The following is a 14,187-nucleotide window of genomic DNA, read 5'->3' as shown; positions in this document are numbered from 1 at the left end:
TCCATCTGCTTGACGCACTTCTTTTTGGGAGCAGTGGATGCTAGAAGTAAGGCAGTGGCTGCAATTTTGGCTTCTTGCCTCAGACACTGTGGCAACTCTTTGTTTGCAAACCCCTTTCAAACAGTAGTTTGTGGTTCTGCTTTGCTAGCTGATTTTGTAGCTGAAATTTCACAGCTCTGATATTGGGAGAATTGTAGCTGAGGACTTGTGTAAAGACTGCAGTGCCCTTAATATGACGTCTGAATTAATCCTCTTGGTGTGAGACTGCTGCTGTTTTCAGGAGGTACACTGTGACCTCATCCAGAGGGTACACCTCTGTTCCTGTACCTGTAATTGGAGAAACGCCATAGTTCTGTGGTAGAGCATGTGCCAGGGCCCTGACTTGGCATAAAGCAGCATCTTATGTTAGGAGAATCCCAAATTCCTATAAACTTTGTAGCTCAGTGGAAGACCATCCATTTTGCATGCAGAAGGTCCCTGGTTCAACCCCCAATGGCATCTCCAGGCAGGACTGGGAGAGATTCCTGAAACCCTAGAGAGCAACAGCCAGTCAGTGTGGCTTGATTGTATAAGGCAGTTTCCTGTGTTCCGAATATCTCTCTTCCTTCCTGAGATCTTGGAGAGCTGTTCCAGCCAGTGTAGCTTAAAATATGTCTTCGGAGTCTATCCGAAGATTAATCCACGTTGGTGGCACAAAAAGGCATTGTGGTCTTGGACAGCCTTGAAATTAACTTACCTATGAGCAGGCATTGTAAATCTTTACAAGTGATTTGTAATGTTTCTCCTTGGCAGAGCTGCGAAAAGACCCTTGTCTGAGATCCTGGAGAGCTGCTGCCAGTCAGTGGCTCAGTGGAGGATAGAAGTTTATATAAAATTATGCATGGCATGGAGAGAGTGGATAGAGAAAAGTTTTTCTCCTACTCTCATAACACTGGGTGGCTTTAAAAAAGGATGGGACCAATTCATGGAGGAGAGTAAAGCTGTCAATGGCTACCAGCCACAATGGCTGGGCTGGGCCTCCACAGTTGGCAGCAGCGATGTTTCTGAATATTGGCTGCAGGAAACTGCAGGAGAAAGTGTCCTTGTACTTTGACCCTGCTTGCTGGTTTTCCACGTGCAACTGCTTGGCCACTGTGAGAACAGGAAGCTCCACCAGATGAGTCATTGACCTGACCAAACAGGCTCTTCTTTAGGGTCTTATGGCAACTTCCCATGTTTCTATAACTTCCTTGTTGCTTGCAGTGCTTAGGTAGGCCAAAGGCCTGCATACCTCACAAGTTAAGGGGGCCCACTGAGGGCGTCTTACCTGAGGCACCTACCCACCCGCATATCTGGGCCTGAACTGGTGGAATGCGAAGGTGGAAGCCTCATTTAGGCTGCTTAGTGATAAATCCCCCAAAAGGTCCTTGCAGCTCCCGTTTGTCAAGCTGCATGAGGTGCCTTGCTCTGTACACAATTGTGCTGACAGAAGGGGAAATATCCAACTTGAACGTGAAACCAAAAGGGCACGGCCTGGCGGGAGGTGGGTAGAGCGTGGAGGCCCTTTCTGGGTCACTGCCCCTCATCAGCTCCCAAACGCTTCCTTGTTCATTAGCAGAGCGGCACGGCCGACCCCTCTCCACCACCCCCGTCACATCTGTTGTGGCTTCCTTGGGCCGCTGCTGCCGAGCCTGTAATTAGAGTTCATTAGAGCCCTTGTCAGTCACGGGCCTCCCCAAAGCACAGCCTGAAAGGAGCGGGGCCTGCGGGTGCCAGTAATCCGCCTTGGCAGGGAGCGCTCAGGCTTGGCATCTTAATTACCAATTATTTGGAAATGGGCAGCTTGGAGCAGCCGTTTGGGTGCTTTGCAAGGTTTTTAGAAGTTGCTTGTTGGAGAGGGGCAGGAGGTGGCTGATTTTTAGGGTTGCAATATGAGGATTGTTTCGGCAAGTAGTCATTTTAACGGTTGTTCTTCATGCAGTACGTAGTTAAACTATGGAACTCACTCCTGCAGGAGGGAGTGATGAGCACCAACTTGGATGGCTTTAAAAGAGGAATGGACAAATTCAAATTGGAGGATAAGTCTAATAATGGCTACTTGCCATGATAGCTATTCTCTGCCTCTGCAACAATGCTTCTGAATGCCAGTTGTTCTTGTGCTTGAATCCTACTTCCTGGGTTCACATAGACATTTGGTCAGTACTGATTTGAAAGGTGTTGGTTTAAAAACAACAACATTGTTGAACACTATAATTTATTTATTGCATTGATATCCAACATTTTTCTCCATGGAGCTCGATGGCGTACATGGTTCTCCCCCTCCTCGTTTAATCCTCACAGCAACCCTGCAAGGTAGGTTAGGCTGAGAGGCAGTGACTGGCCCATGGTTGTTCTTCAAGCTTCACGGCCAACTGGGGGTTCAAGCCCTGGTCTCCATTGAGTGACCACTGTGAGAACACTATGCTTGACTAAGTGAGCTCTTAGCCTGATCCTGCAGGGCTTTCCTTGTGTTCTTAATAAGCAGAAAGGCAAGCAGAACTATAAAGCCTCAGCACAGCTTGACTTAAAGCCTTATCCTATCCAATGAGAGAAAGGTACATGTGGGTGTAGATAGAGAATATCTGTATCACTTCATGGGTTGTAGAGGAGTCCTCTGCCACCAGCCAAGGGACTAAAGACCACTTGAAGGCTCAACTCCCTGAAGGATTATCACAGCCAGGAGGGAAAACCAACCTGGCTCCATCCTTTAGCTAGTGCTGCAGCTGCTCCAGTGCGTAGCTTTTTTTCTTCCCTCCCCATTTTTTTTCCTTTTGTGCCACGTCTCTTAGATTATGAACCCGCATGCAGGGATGGTTAACCATACAGAGCTTAGGAAACGTGTTGTGCCTTGCATGTTAATAATGTATGAGAGAGCTTTAGTGGTCACCATTCTGTTGTCACACTCTCTGGCGACCGGTGGACAAACATGGTGTGATGTGACAGATTTCTCTCTAAGCATTTGTTGGCTCTGATAAAAGCAAATAAGGTTTTTCTTGTGCTTTCTCTCTCTCATTGAAAAGCAAAAACCCTGCCTTTAAACACACACACAGTCTGGCAAAAGTCTGGTAAAAGGAACTACCGTATTTTGATAAGATGGGAACTGCAGCAAGGTGGGGATCTAGAAACTGCCAGGGATCCACTTCTTTCCTTGCCGCCGCCCCCCACCCCCAGCAGAAGTGTAAGCATCAAAGCAACCCTGGGCTGTCCAGCTGCTCGAAAACTGATCATGTCTGAGTCATTTCTCCACAGTTTTTGTCCCAAGAAAGTTTTGTCTTGGAGGCATGCCTGTTTCATGTTGTGTTTTTTAAAGGCAGCGTTTCCCCGTAAAAGTCACACCATGATATTGTCCCATCTCAAATGAGTTAAGCACTCTCAGGCAGGGGTTAGGCAAGGAATCTCCATCCTGTGGGTAAGATGTGGACCTCAATTTCTCTTTCTCCCCGGCCCTTAGGACTCTTCTCCAAGCCACACCCGCCTCTGGCTTTCTCTCTCCCCTCTTTAGGTCCTTCCCACCCACCATCCTTTTTTCCTTTTATTTTTTTAATGGAAGATGCCAGAGTTTTAACCTGGGACCTTCTGCATGCAGAGCAGGCGCACTTTTCACTGAGCTTTGACCCCTTTCCACCCAAAAGGAGAGGCAGGGTGCTTTGAAGCCCTGACCTCTGGAATCATCTCTCTCCACCCCCCGCCCCCCGCTTCTGACTCCTGGGACTTCAGCAGGCATTCTCCATGCCAACTTTCAATCATATGTTCACCGCCATGAGGACTAGTACCTTGAGGCATCTGCAAAACCTTGGCATTGAAAGTTTCGTGTAAGGCAGCAAGCTTGGTTCTGCACCCCAAGTCACATTCTGTGCCCCTAGGTACCCAGCACATGCCTGAATGAAGTCCTCCTTCCTAGCTGGAGGTGAGCAGTTGCTGTTCACCCATTTTGTATGTGATCAGGCTGAAAGCGGCTATATACAGCCTTCGAAAGATAATAATTTAGCTGTGAAAACTTGTCCATTATGTCCGTCTCCCCCGGCAAGAGCTGACAAACTGGTGTGTGTTGGTGGTTGTGTGCCTGCACGTCCGAAATAAATGCAGGAATCCAGACCATTGCTAGGAAGCCTAGTAAGCTTGGGAAAACTGCCTCTTGTCCTGCCTGGCTTTCCTTGAGCACCTTGATGGGAAGAGACGCCCTGCTGACAGCAGCCAGGGGTTCAAAAGGGCAGCCTTTTATGAACTTGGCGTTCTTTCCAAAGGATGTTGAGCATGGATATTTGTCAGGGACTGAAACCGGGGAAAGGGTGGGTGGAGTCTGGGAATCCAAAGGGTATATAATTATAATTTGTTTTGTTTTTATTTGGCTTAGCTATCTGTATGGAAATTGGGAAAGTCGTGGAAGGGAAATTTTGGTCGACTTTAGGAAAAATATTTAAGAATGAATAAGGAGGTATAAGTATTGAGGTTGAAGTTTGGATAAGTTAAAATGGTTTTTTTAAATGGGCTAAATTAAATGAAAATAAGGCTTGTAAAATAAATGGAGGAAATGGAAGAAAGAAGAAAAGTAAAATAACAATATGTTAGAATAAATTATTAAGTTAAGGATTTGCTGAATCGACAATTTAAATTGGAATACAAGAAGGGGAGGTGTGAGGAGGTCTGAGAAACAAGTTATAAGAAAATAAGTAAGTGAAATTTTATGTGTTTTTAATTGTTTTTAAGTTTTGGATTTTTGTTATTTTTTGTCTATTTTTGTTTTGTGTGGTTTATGAAAATGCCAATAAATATTCATTAAAAAAAAAAAAGGATGTTGAGCATGTCGGGCATGGTGCAGCCGGCCATTCCTAATGTTGAAAGCAGCTGTCGGGGATCCAAACTGGGGGTTATTGGCATAAAAATCAGGGGACTTGGCACAATTAGCGCTGCGAGCCAGTTTTCCACCCAGCGAGCGCAGCTGTAAATAGAAATGCCTTCAGCTTAGAAGCTATTACCATTGGGGTATTCAGAACTTCTTTTAAAACACTCTTTTGTTTTAAAAACCCCCATCTACAGGCAGTCAAGGAAGGGCTCTGTTTAAATCAGGCTTCAACGACCTTTAAGCATCCACAGATCAGTGACTTCACTGAAATGGTTTTCATGTGGCACCTTAATCTGGTTAACACAGAGCGGCCTTCACCACTCCTTCTGGATGTTTTAGACTACAACTCCCATTGTTTCTCCTGACTTGGGGTGCTAATGGGCGTTGAAGTCTAAAACTCACCTGAAGGCTAGCATGCTGAACCTAAGAAGAGCCAATGGCCCATATATTATTATGGTTACGTTTAATTACCCACCCGTTGCTCTTAGGTCCCAGGGCAGCTTACAACGTTAAAACATTAAAAACAGTTTAAAACAACATAAAAATAATGGTGGTTTGACAGTCAATCCCTCTTCCCAGAGTTCACTGGGAATTTCAGCTTCTAACTACTCTCAGCACCTTTAACAAACTACAGTTCCCAGGATTCTGCACTGTGGGTTAAACCACAGAGCCTAGGGCTTGCTGATCAGAAGGTTGGCAGTTCGAATCCCCGCGGCTGGGTGCGCCTGCCAACCTAGCAGTTCGAAAGCATATCAAAGTGCAAGTAGATAAATAGGTACTGCTCCAGCGGGAAGGTAAACGGCGTTTCCGTGCGCTGCTCTGGTTCGCCAGAAGCGGCTTAGTCATGCTGGCCACATGACCTGGAAGCTGCGCACCGGCTCCCTTGGCCAATAAAGCGAGATGAGCGCCGCAACCCCAGAGTCATCCGCGACTGGACCTAATGGTCAGGGGTCCCTTTACCTTTATGATTGTCAAAGTGGCATCATAGGGCTTTAAAGATATAGCGTAAGAGTTGCCCTGGTCTTGAGATGTGTTTAACCTCTGAGTTCTGCTCTATGGAGGATTAAGCTAATTCAGTGTTTCCCAACCACTGTTCCGCGGCACACTAGTGTGCCGCGAGATGTTGCCTGGTGTGCCGCGGGAAAAATTAAAAAATTGAATTATTTTTTTTAAGTCAAATTTTCAATTGGGGCGCCGTCACTAGATGACCCCTGGGGTTCCCTCCCTCCCTCCCGCTCTGCGCCTTCCTCCTCCTCCGGGGAGGCCCTTCCTGGCTCTCGGCCAAGGCTTGGCGGCTGCCACTCACTCACTCGCTCGCCCACCCGTCCCTCCATCCCTGCACCCGGCCTCTCCCCCTCCGTCCCCGGCGCGGGGGCTGCCGGGATCCGTAGTCCCCTTGCCCTTGGGCTCCGCGCCCGCGCGGGGTGCGCGAACTACGTTTCCCAGCGTGGCCTGGCGGGCCGGGCGTTTTGTTTGAAGCGCTCTTCTCCCGGCCATGGAATGAGCGCAGCGGCGGCGGCCGGGTGGGCAGGGGCTCTTCCGCGCAGACCCCGCGCAGCCTGCCTGCGCCCCCCGGAGATCGGGCGGCAGGATGGAGCCCGGGGATCCCCGCGGAGGCGGAGCGGCGGAGGTGGAGGCTGCCCCCCAGGTAGGGGTTTTTTTATTTTTGCAATGCTGCATCCGCGCTGGAGGGGACGCATCGGATCGCGGGGAGACCCTTGGCGGGCGTGCAAGGCAGTGCATGTGTGCAGGCGTTGCATGGAGTGCAGTGCAATGCAATGGCAACGCGGCGCCCTGCATGCATGCATGCAACTTCCACCGGCGCTCCGGACTTGGCAGGTGAGGGAGGTCCCCAGTGGGCAGCAGAGAGAGCCGGGAGGGCGAAGGGGAGCCGGGGGGGAGCAGCGCTGCTCCCCGAGCCGAGCCCGGGGGAAAACTTCGGCGTCGTTGCGCCGGGTGTTGGAAGCGGAGGCTGGCGGGGGGCCCTCACCTGCAAAACCTGGTCGCCTCTCATATATTTCGTGCATTGCATTCATCGCCCACTTTCTCCTCCAAGGAGCTCCCGGGGGCGCGCGTGGTTCTCCCCGTGTTATCCTCGCAACAACAGCCCTGCGAGGTGGGTCAGGCGAGTGGCCCAAGGGAGCACCCAGGGATTGTCCTGGCCAGGTGGGGTGATTTGAACCCTGCTCTCTGCCCGGTCTTCGTCCTCATTTAGCCCCCACATGTGCATGACTGTGCATGACTGAGGTTTTCCCCCCTCGTCTTGGCTATGGTGTGAGTCTGTGCTGTTAATTAATGGGGTTCTGCCTTCGGAGAAGATGAGCCAGCCCTCAAGGAGGTGATTATGTAATTTGCTAGCAATTGATGTCCCTCCCGGCGTGACGCTGCGCGCTGACGTCACGGGGCTGTAATGGTGGTGTGCCTCGAGATTTTTTTCATGAAACAAGTGTGCCTTTGCCCAAAAAAGGTTGGGAAACACTGAGCTAATTTATGTGTGAGAGAGATGCTCCAGAAGTTTTTGCCAGCTCAGTTTTGGATGCAGATGATACATAGACCTTTCCTTCTCCCTTTTCAGACCTTTTAGGCCAGTGTTGCTCAAACTTTTGGCTGCTACCGCTCCCTTGCTTCCCTAAACTCATCTCAAGCCCACTACCCTACCCTATAAAAAGCATTATACAGAACAGGGGCTTGCCCAACACACTGAGGATGATAATAACCCAATAAAACAGTAACAGTTAACAGCACATTTGTTCAAAGTGCAGTTACCGTATTTTTCGCACCATAGGACGCACTTTTTCCCTCCTAAAAAGCAAGGGAAAATGTGTGTGCGTCCTATGGAGCGAATGCAGGCTTTCGCTGAAGCCTGGAGAGTGAGAGGGGTCGGTGCGCACGGACCCCTCTCGCTCTCCAGGCTTCAGGAAGCTATCCGCTAGCCGTGGGAGACCCAGTTAGCGGAGACCTTGCCGGCACCCAGAAGCTTGGGGCGCGCTGAGCTCTGCACGCCCCAAGCTTCGGGATTAGCGCTCCGCTAGCCGTGTCTAGGCTGCGGATAGCAGCCTGCTTCCCCGAGCGTCGGGCACCCTGAAAGCAGAGTGCCCGGCGCTTCGGGAACACACCCGCAGCGTGGAGAGCCTTGCAGGAGTTCCCCGCAAGGCTCCCCACGCTGCGGATAGCAGCCTGCTTCCCGGAGCGTCGGGCGCCCTGAAAGCAGAGCGCCCGCGCTTCGGGAACACACCCGCAGCGTGGAGAGCCTTGCAGGAGTTCCCCGCAAGGCTCCCCACGCTGCGGATAGCAGCCTGCTTCCCGGAGCGTCGGGCGCCCTGAAAGCAGAGCGCCCGCGCTTCGGGAACACACCCGCAGCGTGGAGAGCCTTGCAGGAGTTCCCCGCAAGGCTCCCCACGCTGCGGATAGCAGCCTGCTTCCCGGAGCGTCGGGCGCCCTGAAAGCAGAGCGCCCGCGCTTCGGGAACACACCCACAGCGTGGAGCGCCTTGCAGGAGTTCCCCGCAAGGCTCCCCACGCTGCGGATAGCAGCCTGCTTCCCGGAGCGTCAGGCGCCCTGAAAGCAGAGCGCCCGCGCTTCGGGAACACACCCGCAGCGTGGAGAGCCTTGCAGGAGTTCCCCGCAAGGCTCCCCACGCTGCGGATAGCAGCCTGCTTCTCGGAGCGTCGGGCGCCCTGAAAGCAGAGCGCCTGCGCTTCGGGAACACACCCACAGCGTGGAGCGCCTTGCAGGAGTTCCCCGCAAGGCTCCCCACGCTGCGGATAGCAGCCTGCTTCCCGGAGCGTCGGGCGCCCTGAAAGCAGAGCGCCCGCGCTTCGGGAACACACCCGCAGCGTGGAGAGCCTTGCAGGAGTTCCCCGCAAGGCTCCCCACGCTGCGGATAGCAGCCTGCTTCCCGGAGCGTCGGGCGCCCTGAAAGCAGAGCGCCCGCGCTTCGGGAACACACCCACAGCGTGGAGCGCCTTGCAGGAGTTCCCCGCAAGGCTCCCCACGCTGCGGATAGCAGCCTGCCGCCCGGCGCAAGAGGCGCCCTGAAGCAGAGCGCCCCTCGCACCAGGCATACATCCGCAGCGTGGAGAGCCCTGCAGCAGTTCGCCGCAAGGCTCCCCAAGCTGCGGACAGCAGCCTGCTTCCCGGAGCGTCGGGCGCCCTGAAATCAGAGCGCCCGCGCTTCGGGAACACACCCACAGCGTGGAGCGCCTTGCAGGAGTTCCCCGCAAGGCTCCCCATGCTGCGGATAGCAGCCTGCCGCCCGGCGCAAGGGGCGCCCTGAAAGCAGAGCGCCCGGCGCTTCGGGAACACACCCACAGCGTGGAGCGCCTTGCAGGAGTTCCCCGCAAGGCTCCCCATGCTGCGGATAGCAGCCTGCTTCCCGGAGCGTCGGGCGCCCTGAAAGCAGAGCGCCCGCGCTTCGGGAACACACCCGCAGCGTGGAGAGCCTTGCAGGAGTTCCCCGCAAGGCTCCCCACGCTGCGGATAGCAGCCTGCCGCCCGGCGCAAGGGGCGCCCTGAAGCAGAGCGCCCCTCGCACCAGGCATACATCCGCAGCGTGGAGAGCCCTGCAGCAGTTCCCCGCAAGGCTCCCCAAGCTGCGGACAGCAGCCTGCTTCCCGGAGCGTCGGGCGCCCTGAAATCAGAGCGCCCGGCGCTTCGGGAACACATCCGCTGCGTGGAGAGCCTTGCAGGAGTTCCCCGCAAGGCTCCCCACGCTGCGGACAGCAGCCTGCCGCCCGGCGCGAGGGGCGCCCTGAAGTAGAGCGCCCCTCGCGCCAGGCATACATCCGCAGCGTGGGGAGCCCTGCAGCAGTTCCCCGCAAGGCTCCCCAAGCTGCGGATAGCAGCCTGCTGCCCGGCGGGTGGGGCGCCCTGAAGCAGAGCGCCCCTCGCGCCAGGCAGACATCCGCAGCGTGGGGAGCCCTGCAGCAGTTCCCCGCAAGGCTCCCCAAGCTGCGGACAGCAGCCTGCTTCCCGGAGCGTCGGGCGCCCTGAAATCAGAGCGCCCGGCGCTTCGGGAACACATCCGCTGCGTGGAGAGCCTTGCAGGAGTTCCCCGCAAGGCTCCCCATGCTGCGGATAGCAGCCTGCCGCCCGGCGCAAGGGGCGCCCTGAAAGCAGAGCGCCCGGCGCTTCGGGAACACACCCACAGCGTGGAGCGCCTTGCAGGAGTTCCCCGCAAGGCTCCCCATGCTGCGGATAGCAGCCTGCTTCCCGGAGCGTCAGGCGCCCTGAAAGCAGAGCGCCCGCGCTTCGGGAACACACCCGCAGCGTGGAGAGCCTTGCAGGAGTTCCCCGCAAGGCTCCCCACGCTGCGGATAGCAGCCTGCCGCCCGGCGCAAGGGGCGCCCTGAAGCAGAGCGCCCCTCGCACCAGGCATACATCCGCAGCGTGGAGAGCCCTGCAGCAGTTCCCCGCAAGGCTCCCCAAGCTGCGGACAGCAGCCTGCTTCCCGGAGCGTCGGGCGCCCTGAAATCAGAGCGCCCGGCGCTTCGGGAACACATCCGCTGCGTGGAGAGCCTTGCAGGAGTTCCCCGCAAGGCTCCCCACGCTGCGGACAGCAGCCTGCCGCCCGGCGCGAGGGGCGCCCTGAAGTAGAGCGCCCCTCGCGCCAGGCATACATCCGCAGCGTGGGGAGCCCTGCAGCAGTTCCCCGCAAGGCTCCCCAAGCTGCGGATAGCAGCCTGCTGCCCGTCGGGTGGGGCGCCCTGAAGCAGAGCGCCCCTCGCGCCAGGCATACATCCGCAGCGTGGGGAGCCCTGCAGCAGTTCCCCGCAAGGCTCCCCAAGCTGCGGACAGCAGCCTGCTTCCCGGAGCGTCGGGCGCCCTGAAATCAGAGCGCCCGGCGCTTCGGGAACACATCCGCTGCGTGGAGAGCCTTGCAGGAGTTCCCCGCAAGGCTCCCCACGCTGCGGACAGCAGCCTGCCGCCCGGCGCGACGGGTGCCCTGAAGTAGAGCGCCCCTCGCGCCAGGCATACATCCGCAGCGTGGGGAGCCCTGCAGCAGTTCCCCGCAAGGCTCCCCAAGCTGCGGATAGCAGCCTGCTGCCCGGCGGGTGGGGCGCCCTGAAGCAGAGCGCCCCTCGCGCCAGGCATACATCCGCAGCGTGGGGAGCCCTGCAGCAGTTCCCCGCAAGGCTCCCCAAGCTGCGGATAGCAGCCTGCCGCCCGGCGGGTGGGGCGCCCTGAAGCAGAGCGCCCCGCACGCTAGGCAGACATCAGCCAGCCCCACAAGCTCGGGGGACAGCAGGGAGGCGCAGCGCCACTATCCCGCTGTTCCTCGACCTGGTTCGGTTTCCCTGACCTGCTTTTGGGGGGGAAATAAAGGGAAAAAATTTTTCCTTTATTTCTCCCCCAAAAAACTAGGTGCGTCCTATGGTCCGGTGCGTCCAATCGTGCGCAAAATACGGTAATCTGTTTGGTTTATTTGCACAAAATGGATGAACTGGATCCAGTGATACCAGGCTTTTCAGTCTGATAGTCGTTTACACCTCTAGGGGCCCCCTTCCTCTTGGTGCTCCCCTAGGGAATCCCACCGCCCCCCATGGAGTGGTACCTCCCACTTTGGAAACCACGGTAGCCCATTGCTATCTTAGGAATCCTTCTGAGGCCTGGATGGATCAGCAAGAGTCGTTGAATTGTATTTAATGTCAACCCTCATTAGAGCAGTCCCACTGAAATCAATGGACATGACTAACTTAGGCCTATTAACTTTCATGGATCTATTCTGAGTAGGACTAGCATTAGGTGCATCCCATCATGTATGAGATCCTCTCTCCCCACCCCTCCGGTCCCATTATTACTACGACAGTCCTTGGACTGGACCTGTTTTTCTGCTTCAAGAGGAAGCTTTTAAAAGCCTGCTGGGTGACTCAATAGAATTATAACAAAAAAAATTATTAGATGTGGGCCTAGCATGGCTGGAATCCAGTCTGGGCTTGTCAAGTGGGGGGGGGGGGAGAGAGAGAGAGAGAGAGAGAGAGAGAGAGAGAGAGAGAAGGACACCAGTTCAATTTGTCATTATGGAAGTGTTGGCTCCCTTCCGTTGGCTCCAAACATCCGAGTGGTTTTCGCCCTGACATTGACCAACTCCGATTTCCGTGCCCCCCCCCTTCACTTCCATACGGGTGACATCAGCCCTGTAAGAATTCAAATGAGAACCAGAACTGTAAAGGCTTGAAATGCAATTAAATAATAAAACTTAAGTGATCACACTCCTTCCCTGCCAAGGAAATCTTTGCTTTGGAGGAAAGTGGCTTTGCGGTGGGCACCATTGTGGGACAAAATAAGGATGCTCCATTCTTGGGCTTTAACTCTAGTGCCAGTGTGGTGTAGTGGTTAGAGTGTCTAACCAGGACCTGGGAGAGAAGAGTTGGAATCCACACTCTGTTATGAAGTTCACTGAGTAGCCTTGGGCCAGTCACCTCATAGAGGTTGTTGTAGGGATTAAATAAGGAGGGAGAGAACCATGTACACCACTTTGAGCTCCTTGGAGAAAAAAGTGGCATATAAATGCAATAAACAAACAAGCAAGAACCCATTGGCCTACCCCATCATCCCCCATGGCCCTGGTTATGTTTTTGCCTCCCATGATCCCTTTGGGGTCCTCTATTCGCATGGATTCCCCCTATTTCCGATGTTTAAGCTGAGAGTGCCAATCACTTTCTTAGCTAGAAAAACACCTCCCACACATAAAGGGCAGTGTCAGCAGGCTCTGGAGAATTCCAGGTTCTGCAGAAGTGCACAAAATCTTTAGGGGAGAGGACCAGGAGGGTTGGGAATCCCCCTAAAACAGTTCATGAGCTTCCTGTGTTCCTACAAAGCACTCTCAGGTGACCAGACTTCCAGTATCTCTCTGGGGGCTACAAGTTATGGAATCCAAGCACTTTAACCTATGAGAGCCTTGCTGGGTCCTCTTTCAAGCGGTGGCCAGACAGAAGCCACTAGGGAAGCCCCCGCCACCACAAATAGGGTATAAAGGCAGATTAGTCTCTTGTGGATCTTTCTTGTGCATTCGGCCATGGGTGGCTGCAAGGTTGGATTTGGCGTTGCCTGCCACCTCTTCAGAAACATTGCCTATTCTATAGTTGTTGCCTATTCTATAGCCTATTCTATAGTTGTTGGTTTAAACAATCCCCATGGTGCTTTACAGTTCAATAAGTTTTGAACTGTGGCGTTTGCCAGGAATGACTGCCAACTACTCAGGTATGTTTAAGAAAAGTAACTGTGTCCAAGGAACATTATTGAAATAATGTGGCACAAATCAATATGGTGTAATCCCCACTCAGCCATGAAGCCACTGGGTGAACAGCAGCCAGTCACTGTCTCTCATCTAACTTACCTTACAGGGTTGTTGTGGGTATTAAATGAAGAGGGGGAGACCAGTGTACCCCGCCTTGGGCTCCTAGGAGAAAAAGGTGGGCTATAAATGCAATCAATCAATAAAGGTGCCTCTGCTGCTGACAGCCATAATGGATTCCTGTCTGGCACTTGCTCACAAAATCAAATGTGGCATTGTGAGGGTAAGAGACTATGGGATAAATTGGAGAACTCACCTCTTTTATCTCTGCTTCAAAACTGGAGGGGGAGCGCTTCCAAACCTCAACACTTCCCCCTCCTTCTGCCAACACCCCAACAATCCCTGCAAGATGCGAATAACACTAGCCTATGCGGGTGGTGCTGTGGGTTAAACCACAGAGCCTAGGACTTGCCGATCAGAAGGTCGGCGGTTCAAATCCCCGTGACGGGGTGAGTACCTGTTGCTCGGTCCCTGCTCCTGCCAACCTAGCAGTTCGAAAGCACACCAAAGTGCAAGTAGATAAATAGGTACCACTCCGGCGGGAAGGTAAACGGCGCTTCCGTGCGCTGCTCTGGTTCGCCGGAAGCGGCTTAGTCATGCTGGCCCCATGACCTGGAAGCTGTACGCTGGCTCCCTCGGCCAATAAAGCGAGATGAGCGCTGCAACCCCAGAGTCAGCCATGACTGGACCTAATGGTCAGGGGTCCCTTTACCTTTATCTACCTTACAGGACTGCAGTTAGGTTTCCTGTGGCAATGAATACGCAGCGCATTGAACCAGAGCAGGGAACTCCAACTGAAACTGAGAGTGAGAACAGCCCCTCTCCATCAGGAACCCCCAAACCAATTCCTGAATAGCAGAATCCTTTTAAGAACTCATTATCGGTGGTGTCATGATCTGGGCATCTCCTCCCACCCCATTCCAATAATCAGTTAGCAATGGGGACAGAGAGGACTGTGGCCCTGACCCCAAGCAGGATGTGGTGAAGTGTCTGCCTTTTTCACTTTTGCTTTTTCTGTTCTCTTTTCCTT

The 14,187-nt window shown here is 54.0% G+C and overlaps 1 protein-coding gene across 1 annotated transcript in view; it reads left to right on the top strand.

Moving 5' to 3' along the window:
* The window catches only part of CAPZB (capping actin protein of muscle Z-line subunit beta), a 60,903-nt gene that overhangs the window by 25,597 nt on the left and 21,119 nt on the right, over window positions 1–14,187 (top strand). The window lies entirely within an intron of this gene.

Source organism: Podarcis muralis, chromosome 7 (genome assembly GCF_964188315.1).
Source record: "Podarcis muralis chromosome 7, rPodMur119.hap1.1, whole genome shotgun sequence".
NCBI classification, from domain to species: domain Eukaryota; kingdom Metazoa; phylum Chordata; class Lepidosauria; order Squamata; family Lacertidae; genus Podarcis; species Podarcis muralis.
The sequence above is the reverse complement of the archived record's forward strand: the minus strand, read 5'-3'. Positions and strand labels throughout refer to the sequence as shown.